We start from the raw sequence: 12,664 nt of genomic DNA, 5'->3' as shown, positions 1-12,664 counted from the left end.
ATACCATAAGTCATGCAATAGTGTAGGGGGATAAGGTGAATAAATGTCAAGAGGTTTGACAAGAATTGAAATAAAGATATGTTTAAGGTTAGTAATAGAATTAAAGGCATACTTAGGATCTTAATGATAAGAAGAAGAACAATAATGAAGCGTACCGTGGTTCTGACTCAAAGATGACAATAGAGATAAGCTACGTACCCTGACCTTGTAACGTGTTTTAGTCGAACGGAAGGTAACTAAGTGCATAAATCAAAAGTCCCTATGAAGAAGGAAATGAAATAGGATCATTGAGGGAGATTAACAACCCGACGTCGAGGAGAATTTGAGGACGAATTCTTTTAAGTGGGGGAGACTATGACACCTAATACCCTCTTATAGAAGTCAATATGACCTTATCAACGAGACAAAGGGTCAATGGATGCTGATTTAAGTGCCAAAGGATGGAGATGGGTGAAAAAAGTATTTTAAGATAAAATATTATGCACGTGAAGAAATAATAAAAAAATAATAATAGTTTTTTCGAGGAAGAATTTGTGAGATATAAGGTGATTTGGATGTGAATCGGGGCAAAGTAAGATGTTTTGGAGCCCCATAAGGCTAGTGGAAAATTTTGGAATAAAACAATATTAAAATATTAATATTTTATTCAGTGCTGAAATTTTTCATGAAGGAGAAATATATGGTCAATCTAAGTGGGGGAGAAGAAGGACAAGGAAATTTTAGAGAAAAATGACGTTAATGGGTCCCGCGTGCCTTTATTAAATAAAGCTAGTGCGAGTAAGTAAATATTTAAATATTACGGTGTTACCGCGTTGAATCATAAATTTGATATTTTATTAGTACAAGTGTTAAGGAAGAAAAATGGGAAGAAATTGGAATTAAAAGATTATGGGAGGATACAATTAAAAAGGGTGAAAACCTTGGAGGGCAAAACGGTAATTTCTCATAAAGCTTGGTCAAAGCTTCCAATCGAAGCTTTGACTCTCCATCCTTATCCCATGGCCGGCCATTGTGTCCAAGGCATCTTCTTCTTCCTTTATCTCTTCCCAACGCCATTTTTGTTCCTCCCCCATAAAATTCAAGATTTTCATTTTCTTTTCCTTGTTTTCTTTCTTTCCTTTTCTTTTCTTGCTCCTTCCTTCTCCTAACTTCTTGGGCATCAAACTTGCAACTTCTAACCCTAATTTTCAGCACATCTAAACCCTAGGAGAGAGAAAGAAAAATCTCTCTTCCTTTCTTTTGTTTTCTATTTCTACTCCACTTTAAAAAACACTTGGATTTTTGGCTTCAAATCTTCATTTTTAAGGCTAAAAGCTATATATTTTCAACCCTTGAATTTTTGAATTTATTTATATAAAACAATATAAAATAGAAACACGTGTAAATAATCTTTTGTAACGTGAAAGTAAAAAAAATTCATACATACAAAAATTTACAAAGTTATAATGCACAATAATAATTACAATGACAAGTGGACCAAAATACACCCAGTGTTGGTGCTAGTAACCTAATATCTGTGAGATAGAGGGGTCAACTGGAATCCTTGACAAAATCAGGTATCTACAAGCTACCACAGGCCTAAAATATTTGGAAAGGAGGTGGGTGAGATTTTTCAATCCCAATGAGTAAACAGACATTATCATAAATATCTAAAGGCGAGTAAAATGGAGGCAAGTTTAAACAACATATCACAAACATTTTCATAAGGTTTTCAATTTATTTCTTAAACCATAAAATATTTGTAATTTACCAAAACAGTTGTTAAGGCTTCTGACTTTTATTAAAAACAGGGCTCAAGCCAAAACTAATTCTCGGGGATACCTTAGCCGAGACATCTAACCGAGTCCGCCAAGGTTGTTAAGATTTTTATTTACATGTGAAACACATTTTTATTTTTAAAACAAGTCGTTCCTTGGCGTTGGCCGAGTTACACATTCACGTGGGGGTTCGACGTGAAGTGAGCTCTAATATTACCCCGGGATTTACCCTCCTCGCCTCTACAACCGGAGTAATTATATAACCGAGTTTACCGTGCCCCTCTAATAGGCAGTCCACGAAAACCCGTCACTGCAGTGACTAACCCACCAATTTTAATAAAATTTCGACAGTATAACGTGGCTTTTATTTATTTACCCAGCCTGCATAGTAAAAACAGCTTACATTTATTCCCAATGCAATTATAAAATATAGCCACATATACTCATATATCATAAGCCATTCATAGTAAAATATATATTTCAAAATAATTGACAGCCTCCAATTACTCAATTTCATAATCAACATAATATATTTTTATTTGTCACATTTATTTCTAAAACATCAAAAATCCCTTTTAATCTCATTTTCGTTTCATAAAATACATAAGGAGCATTTAAAAATAAACTCTAGATAATTTACAATAATAATAGGTTTACTCACCGTTTGTACAAACTAAATGCTTTCTAGGTGGCCCGATCACTGTTCGTCGGGTATAACTTTCTTGCCTTTCCCGAAAGGCTTTCCTCCTAAACACATTGCAAAATTTACCCAATTCACCACATTGATGCTAAATCACTATATAATTGACTTAAATCCTATACTAATGCATGGTATGAAATGCAATAGCCTAAAACGGCTTAAACACGGTATTAACCTATTTTTGGTACTTTACCCGTTAAATTGCTAACGCGCTCCATTTTAGCTCTAAATTGTCCCATTTTCTCTCCAACATTTCTAACCATTAAATATCAGCCAATAACCCTCTAAAATCACCAAAATCAGCTCACTTTCCTCCTTGAAAAATTCGGCCAAAAATGGGACATTAACTAGGTAAATTTTCCACTTTGTTTTTCTATCACATTTAACCATTTTTCATCATTTTCTCTTCATTTCTCTTAGAATAAAAATCAATTCATCATCATTTTACATCATTGAAGATTCAGCCAAGGGTGGGTATTGTGAAAATTTTATTTGATTTCTATACACATTTAACTAACTAAAACTATCAATTTAACTAAAAATCAAAACATAAAAATTTCAAATTCCTCCCCCTTGAATTTCGGCCAGCCCATGGTGTCACTTTTTGATCTCTCTCCTCAAGCATGCTAAATGGAAATAAAGGCATAGGAAAGGTAGAAATCAAGCTAAAGTAAAAAAATCTTACCGTTAGATGCGTAAATGAACGATAAACGCGATTTCCCCTTTGAATTTTCTTGTTTCCCTTTTGGTTTTTCTCTTTTCTTCCTTTCCTCTCTATTTTCTTTCTTGTTCTCTCCTTATGGCCGGCCATCACTTAATATGGGATTTAAATGCGCTGACTTTTCATTAAAATAATATTAAATCATTAAAAAAATACCATGTGTCACTTTCCCGTTGGCCCGTTTTTAAAATTTCGTCTTTTAAACTTCAATTTTTCACCACTTACAATACCATAGTTATTCATACCAAAAATAAATAAATCCTATGATTTTGACAAGTTTTGGGTGGTGAAAATTACCGTTTTTACCCTGAAACAATAAAATTACCGTTTTGCCCTTATGTTCCGAAAATTGCTGAAATTGAAAATTTTCACTTCCTATCATTAAATTATACTCCAAATAGTTAATCTTGATCAAAATTTTCACTCCATGATCAAATTATTATCTTAGGTGGCAAAATAACGATTTTACCCCTGAACATCAAAATTTTCAATTTTACCCCAAATGAACCCTCAAACTCCGAACAATCATTTTTAGTCATTCTTCGACTGTAAAATATTAAATTTCATCCTACGATTCCTGTTTAAACTAGTTCGAGGTTAATCCACTCAAGTGTACCATTAGGTACAATATCGGGTTTCGTCTATTCTTAGAGACTTTCTTAGCGTAATAACATGCTACTCAGTGCATGTATGTCATGATATGTGTTTATAAGATTGAATTTTACAGTGGGGGTGTACATGATGGCATTAGTTGTGCACGATGTGGGGGTGCACATGATGGCATTAGCTGTGCGCGATGCGGGGGTGCACATGATGGTATTAGCTGTGCACGATGTAGGGGTGCACATGATGACTCCGGCTATGTGCGGTGTCGAAGTGAACATGAGCTGGGTGAGGCGGTGGTGGCATTCGTGTGTGTATATATATATATATATATATATAGAGAGGTTTTGTCAAGCTCGACCTTATAAAGTACTTGCCATGTCCTTCATGTGATTGACAATATGCTTGCATACTTGGAAAGCCCCGAAAAATCATCAAAAGTCAATATTGTACCAAATGGTACTAGTAAGTTGAATTAAGCCTCGAACTAGTCTAAATAGATATCTTAAGATGAAATTGAGAATTTTAAAACTCCAGAATGACTTAAAATGATGATTTGGAGTTCGAGGGCTGAATTGGAGTCAATTTGTAATTTTCATGTTCTAAGGGCAAAATGGTAATTTTGTCACTCAAGGACAAAATGGGAATTTTTAAAAAAGATATTGATCAAATTTGACTCATTGGAGTATGATTTGAGTTTGAGAGGTGAAAAATTTAAATTCTGACATTTTTGAAGTCCTAGGGGCAAAACAGTAATTTTACTAGTTTACGGGGGCAAAGTTGGAATTTTGGAATTTTACACCACCTAACACTTGTCATGCCCATGGATTTCAGCCATTAACATTTTACATTATGGATAATTGAAACATTTTATGTGGTGGAGAGAGATTGCTTAATGGATAAGTATTACACATGGACCAATGGAAACATGCCATGTGTCAAGCTTGGATTATTCTAAAATTTCCTTGTAAAATCTATTTAAAACTCTCTTAGTCTCACCCATATGGCCGGCCAAAGCATGGAGTGAAGAGGAAAGGAAAGAACACAAACCCTAGGTGGGAAAATTGAAGAAAAAGTGTGGGATTTAAAGGGATTAAGCTAATAAAGGTAAAATTTTGTGATTTTATCTTGTGATTTACACTACCCATGCTTTCTTTTTCATTTTTCATGCTTAGAACTCAAGTTTGCATGATGAACCCATGCTGGCCGAATTTGAGAGGAAAGGTTTTGAGCATTGATTTTGCTAGATTTCAAGCTAATTAAGTGTTTTTGGTTGTTTGGTAATGGAAAGTATGAAAATCTAGTAAGGAATCACTTTGTTTTTCACAAACCCACAAGAGGCCAAAGTTTCTAGGGAGGATATTAAGGCTAAAATTGATGATATTTCATGATATTTTTGTGGTATTTAATGATTGGTGAGGCTAGAAATTTAATGAGAAATTTTGGCATGAAAATTTGAATTTTTACCTAATGTATAGACATGTGCGATTTATGGTCCGAACTGATAAATTGAATCATATTCACAGTCATTGAGGTATTTTAAGTATAATTGGAGTGTAGAAAGTGAAAGAAATCGATTTGGAGTTAAATTGGAGCTTTTAGCCAATTACACCAAGAATAGTATGAATTAGGTCGAATATCGTATTTAAACAGCTATTCGGACATTTGCATTGCAACGACCTCTTCCCGATCGCTGCCGGCGTCCAAGACTTCCGAAAAAGACCTGCCAAGTCTCGAACAAGCTTGTCTAGAATTTGCTCGTTAATCCACTACATTCAATCACCATATAATATTGATATTTTCATATACTAAATTGAATCATAAATATAAAAATCAATACAAACTTTTCTGTTTTTATTTGTAAGTATATGCATTAAAATCTATACTCTCCAAATTAATGCTTATATAAAAATTTAGAATTCGTTTACAAGTTAATAAATAAAATACTACGACTTGACCTCTAATAGCGAAGCGACTCCGAATAAAATGTTAGGAGATGCCTTTACCTATTCACGGTGGACCGAATGAGTCACTGACTACACGCTAGGCTGATCCCTATCTGCAAAAGGGAAAATAAAGGGGTGTGAGTCTCATAGACACAGTGATAATCATCGACTCAGCGAATAGGGCGTAGATGGGAAACAAACAAATGGCAGATCAGTTGAATATAGAAATGCAGGATCATAAAAGTAATTGTTTCAAACGGGGATTTGTACCTTATATAAAAATAAAAAATTTCTTATAAAGTATAAATAATCGAGGTAATAAAATTTTCGCATCGAAATATATTAATAATTATTTTCGAATCAAATCAATAAAATTTAGCAAACTTCCGCAAAACCAAATAATATTTAAAATCATGCACAAATCATAACTCGCCACATATGCGAAGAATTTCAGTTTCATTTCACAGATAAACAAATAGGGAAACTACGAAAAATCGTTTAATTTTATTTCCACCATGCAAAGAAATATAATTCATAATATTAAAACTTATTTCAACTCATATAAAACCATTACATTTTTGTCAAAAATAAATAACATGGCTTATGACTTTCTTAAAAACTTGGCTCATGCCAAAAATTATTCTCATACTCAATCGTCAGTGATACCTTGGCGGAGGGCTATCCCAAACCGATTCCGCTAAGGCTGTTAAAAAGTTATGTATGCATAAATCATGTTTTTTTTTATTTTGAAAACATAGTCGTTCCTTGGCGTTAGCGGAGTTCATCATCACGAGGTGGTTTGGCATGACGTGAACTCTATCCATACCTCAGGAGATACCCTACGCGCCTCTTCGATCGAAGTACATATATATATCTGGATTCTGTGCCCCTCTAATAGGCTGGTCCACAAAACTCGCCCACTGCAGCAAGCTAACCCACCATACAATAAAATCTCAACTACATGACATGCAATTATATCACAATCCAGCCTATCAAGGCAAATAACAGTTTATACACTTTCAATACAAATACCAATCCAGCCGTTCATGCCTACATTATCATAAGCCATTCGATTCGAAATACACTTTATAACACAACAAATAGTAATCTCCAATTACTCTTGAATTTCTTGGTTAAAATGAAATCACCTTTTAAAAGAATTCAAATTTCATCTTCAAGGGGATATTTTAAATCTTTCTCAAAATATCGATCCCCACATCACGTTAAAACTTTCTTTTCATAAAATGTTCATTGTAAATATTTGCATGATATTTTGTATCAAAATAGCATGGTGAATATGTAATAAATTTCATGAATGCACACCACACTAACAATAACGCACAATTTCCTTTGATGTAAATCTTTTCAAAAAGCTTGTTTCCCGGTTTAAAACACTTTACATATAATATATATATATATTCCAAATGATTTCTAAAAATAACTTACACCCACAATTCCTTAAAATTCTATCAACGCATGTTTTCCATAAATTTTGCACTTTACATAAAATATACGTACATGTATATATATACGAAATTTTTAAAATTGACACCCCCTACTCACCTCATAATAGTGAGATATTACTTCACTATTGATTCGTATGCGTATATAGGTATTCATAGTTGTCAATCACATACTTCGTTTGGCACGCCTCCACGACAAACTTTCCTAGCAACAATTTAAACTCAATATACTTAATCACACATTTATATGGGTAGCAACTTAATTAAAAATATCCTAAACAACTTGCATATTTTTGATCCAAAATATGCACAATATTAAACTATCAATAAATCTTAAAATATAACATTAACTTACCATTGGGCCTTTTTCATTTCTTTATGACCTTTAGGCCCCCCTTCATGGGCTTGTCCATTTTCCTTATTTGGGCTAAGCCCATTTATTTTTATTTCTTATTAGGCCATGCCCACTTATTTTCTATTGGGTCATGCCCATTTATTTATTTATTTTTTCATTTCATTTCATTTTTTTTTCTTTCTTTTTCTCTCTTCCATGTTTCTTCTTCTTTTTTTTTTTCTTTCCAGCCCGTGGCTTCCCTTCACCACCGTGGCTTCCTCTCTTCACCACCATGGCTTCCTCTCTTCATCACCGAGGCTTCCTCTCTTCCTTTCCTCTCAAAATCGATCACCAAAAGCCTTATTTTCTCATCCTTTTTGCTGCCATTTTTTGCTCTAAAATCAGTAGATTTTCAGCTCCATTTCCAGCAACAAAACTCCTCAATTTTGGCAGCACAAAGCTGTCTAATTTTCTGCACAAATTGGCAGCAAACAGCTCCAATTGTTTTGCACAATTTTTCTGCACAAATTGGTAGCAAATAGTTCCAATTTTTTTGTACAAATTGGCAGCACTTTGCTGCCCTTTAATGGTAGCAAAACCTCCAAAATTTCCAGTTGCAAATTCACACAATTTCAGCAACAAACACCTTGAATTTTAAGCACCAAAATCAGCCATAAAAACCTCAAAAATTCCAACAATTAACTTAAAAAAAATCAGCTTTCCTACCTTAAAATTTTCAGCTTTCTTCTTCCTCCAAAAATTGCAGAAAAAAGCTCTCTTTTCTTTCCTCAAAGTGCAACAAAACCATTCTTTTTGCTCTTCCTCTCTCACGGTTCTTTCTCTCCATTTTTCTCTTCATTTCTTTTTTCTTTTATTTTTCTTCTTCACTAACCGACTTAACTTTTCTCTCTTCCTTTTTCTTTCCTCACATGGCCGGCCTCCACCTTCCTTTCTACACTCCTCTCTTTTGTTTTCTTTACTTTTTTGTCTTTCTTTGATTCCTTTGTTCAACCGGCCATTCACTTCACTTGGTTCCAATTTAGTATTCTTCCAATTGACTTTGACTTTTCTTCATTCCCATCCTTGACTTATGTGACCACTCATGTACATATAAAAATATTGCTTGACTTTTCAACATCTTTTCTTCATTATTTTATCATCCATTTTATTTTCATTTTATTTTTATTTCTTCAAAACAATAAAATTTACATATTATGCCTTAACTTCATTTTATTTAACACACCTCCTTCAAATTTTCATATTTTAAAATTAATTCTTTCAACATGTGTAAAAATTCTAATTTCCTTCTATCTTCCTTTTCTTACACGTGTATAATCCAAATATCGAGATCGCATTTCAACGCAGTGTCACTATAATATTTAAATATTTACTTACCCGCGTTAACTCAATTTAATAAAATCACGCTAACTCAATTATCGTTGTTTTCCTTCAAAATTCTTCTTTACTTCATCTCCCCCACTTAAATTAGTCATATTCCATTTTTCATGTCTAATTCCGACAACATATAAAATATTAATATTTTAATATTATTTTATTTCAAAATTTTTCACTTGCCTTCTTTGGTCCTGAAACACATCATTACATCTCGGTTTACTTCCGAATCCTCCTTTAGCTTACTAATTCATCTCCAACAAACATATTATTTAATTGTTGTTTCTGCACACGCGAAGCATTTTATTCTTGAACATTCCTTTCATCCTTTGTCGCTCTTTAGCACAAAAATTCACATCAAACAATCATTCGTTTGATCAATAAGGTCTTATTTGTTTCCAACGAGGGTGCGGGGTATTACATGCATCACATTTCGTGCATTCATATAGATTTATAGGGCCTGAAATAGTTTATGATAAATTGACACAATTTATTGAAATTCGTGTCATGTATGATGTATAGGTGGTGAGCCCTTTAACAAGGGTAAAGAGAGTGTGCCCGAAGATCGCGAATAGGAGTATATCGACTCCTAGTACTGTGAGTAACCTTACTATCGTCTTAATTATCTAAAGTATGTTTTATCTGATTTTGTGAATTTTATGAAAAATGAATTAAATGCTTAATTTTTCGATTTTATAAACAAAATGTAATGTAGTGAAATGATTTCATAAAATTATTTTAAAATTAAATAATGGCTTTTCAAATAGAGTAATTGGAGACCATTTGATGTATTGTGAATTTATGGTTCTAATTGATTGGCTTATGACAATATTGGCATGAATGGCTGAATTGGTATTTGTGTTGAAATGTATAAACTGTTGTTTGCCTTGATAGGCTGGATAATGATAAAATTACCATGTCATGCTGTTGAATTTTTATTGTATGGTGGGTTTAGCTTGCTGCAGTGAGCTGGTTCTATGGACTAGCCTATTAGAGGGGCACGGAACCTGGTCATATTCATACCTCAATTTGAGAGGCACGGATGGATAACTCCTGAGGTTATCACTTTAGAATTCACTTCACACCAAACCACCATGTGAGGGTGAACTCGATCAATGCCAAAGAACGGCTATGTTTTCAAAATAAAACATGATTTATGCGTACATAACTTTTTAATAGCCTTGGCGGACTCGGTTTGGGATAGCCCTCAGCCAAGGTATCCTTGATGACTGAGTATGATAATGATTTTGGCACGAGCCAAAGTTTTAAGAAATTCATAAGCCATATTAATTACTCGATTTATATGAATTGATTTTATTTGGTTGAAACAAGTTGAAAGGTGATGAATTTCAGTATGTTAAACTATTTTACCTGTCTCCATTTACTTGACTTTAGATGGTTTAGATGGTATATGTTTACTCACTAGGATTTTATAATCTCACCACCCTCTTTTTCAACCATTTCAGGCCCGAGGTAGCTTGTGGATAGCAGATATTGTCAAGGATTATAGTCGGCTTTACTACTCCAAAAACTGTAGGTTTACTGCCTTTGTGCACTTTTGTTCCTTGTGGGCCCACGAGTCACTGTAAAGTAAATTTCATATCTCGGTTATCTATATTATAGTACGTATGAATTTATTTAGCTTTTACATTACAAAAATTATTTACCGATGACTATAAATATTGTTTTACAAGAAATTAGAATTTTTTTTGAATATTTTTTTTATTCAAATAGTTGCAATATCATTTTTAATAAATGTTTTAGACACCCAAATTTAATTCAAATCATGAAATATGTGTTTTCCACTCATCTACTACATCTTTAGTCGGGTTCGAAAAATTTTGAGAAAAAATGACGAAAAACGCCCCTGTGAGGCGAAAATTATTTTTCCACGATTTTGAAAGGAAAAAAACTTAAAATTCTTTAAAAATGAGGTTTGGGGATGATTACTCATAGCGGAGATGAAAAAATGGTACTAAAGCCTTGCGGGGTTCCGGTTGGCACTCTGGGTAACGAATGTCTACCGGGACGTCGCGACAATTGTCACGGGTTGGAGGGGAGTACCAGGTCATGAAAGGTTTGGAACTAATATGTGATTGCATTGACTGTTGAAACTTGATTATTATCAAATGTGTTTAATTTGATTTTCGTTGTAACAAGATTGGATTTCTATAGCAGTGGAAATTCCCCTAATTTCATCTGCCTAGAAATTTCATTATAGCGAAAATGCCTTCTCACTGCAGCAAGAAACTCTCGGTGGATGGCCTTAACCCTTGCTCTAGAATTTGTTGCAGTGAAAATAAATTCTTGCTGCAGCGAGAAACTCTCAGGTGGTTGGGTAAATTGCCTGCCCAGATTTTTGCTGCAGCAAAAATGCATTCTTGTTGTAGCGAGAAACTCTTGGGTAGTTGGTTCAAAATTTGGCCCTGAAGTTCGCTGCAGCGAAAATTCATTCTCGCTTTCTGCTGTAGCGAGATTTGTTCTGCTATGCTTGCCTTGCTTGAACTTGTTAAATGTTTTAAAATGAGTTGAAAAACAGCATGGCATCGAGTTTTGTTCATAATATACAAAATTGCATTATTTTTAAACAAGTGCATCATGTTTTCAAAAAGCTCTCCGTATCGTTTGCTTCTTCCCTTCCTATGTTCACTCATCAGGTTTATACTAATCTTTTTCAACTTCATGTTTTAGCTTTCAGGTTCGTAAATAGTTGGACCTCAGGTAGAGGCGCTTCCTCCTGTTCATCTTACGGTAGGTTTACCAAAACACTCCATATAGTATCCACACTAGAGTCACTCCGCTGATAGTCAAGATCTTTGTATGTGTATATGGTTATTTAAATGTAATTCATTGGATTTGTTGTAAACATTATATGCTTGGTTTGCATGATAATGTTACCACAAGTTGGCAAATAGTAATATTATTTTGTGAAGGGTATTGTTCAGTTGCCATGACTTACTTTCGAAAGGAAATTATTTTTGAAAACAATGAATTAAGAACCGTAGAAGTAAAAGAGGGACAGATGGTCTAATTAACAAGTTTTCATAAAAAGGCTTGCTTGGGCCCAGTGGGCCACACTTATTGTGTCCTTGCACCAATCATGGCTCGAGAATTAGGCTGTGACACCTGGTCATACCCAATATGAATTTCTAGAACTCAAGAAAAACAATTAAGAAAACTCCAAGAAGAAAGCAATGGTTGGTGTGTCCAGCGACAATGATGAATCCCAAAATGAGGAAGAAAGAGGAAACTGCAAACTTTATAAATTCTAGTTTTTATAAATTCTAGTCTATAATTCATATTAATTATGAATAACTAATAGATAGTCAATAGATAAGATCGTAATAGTTTGTTGAATTCCTATGGATACAAAATTTCTATTATTTGAGCCCGCTTAGCTCAGAGGTTAGAGCATCGCATTTGTAATGCGATGGTCATCGGTTCGATTCCGATAGCCGGCTTTCTCTATTTGTTTGATTTTTTACATGATTGATAATGTTTTTTTGAAATCAAAGAACATTGAAAAAGCTTTGTCCCCTTTTCTTTCCAAGGGTCACCGATTTGTTTATTATGTCGTAGAAACTTCCAATTAGGAATAAAATTTATTTAAATATTGTCTCTTGCTCATATGATTATAATGATGATACATATACATTTGATGAGCTTCAGGATGGATATGATGAGTTAGTATGTGAATTTGAGCATAAGACTTTGAAATATAAAAAAGGTCATTTCTAAAATTAAGGTT

At 33.7% G+C, this 12,664-nt stretch overlaps 1 non-coding gene across 1 annotated transcript; it reads left to right on the top strand.

Annotated features, from left to right (window-relative positions):
* The first annotated feature begins 12,304 nt into the window (after positions 1-12,304).
* On the top strand, positions 12,305-12,377 carry TRNAT-UGU (transfer RNA threonine (anticodon UGU)). The gene has a single exon. It is a non-coding gene; the product is annotated as a tRNA-Thr (tRNA).
* The last annotated feature ends 287 nt before the right edge of the window (positions 12,378-12,664 follow it).

The sequence above is a fragment of the Theobroma cacao genome, chromosome 3 (genome assembly GCF_053813885.1).
Source record: "Theobroma cacao isolate CCN51 chromosome 3, ASM5381388v1, whole genome shotgun sequence".
NCBI lineage: Eukaryota > Viridiplantae > Streptophyta > Magnoliopsida > Malvales > Malvaceae > Theobroma > Theobroma cacao.
This window is presented reverse-complemented; position numbering and strand designations above follow the sequence as displayed.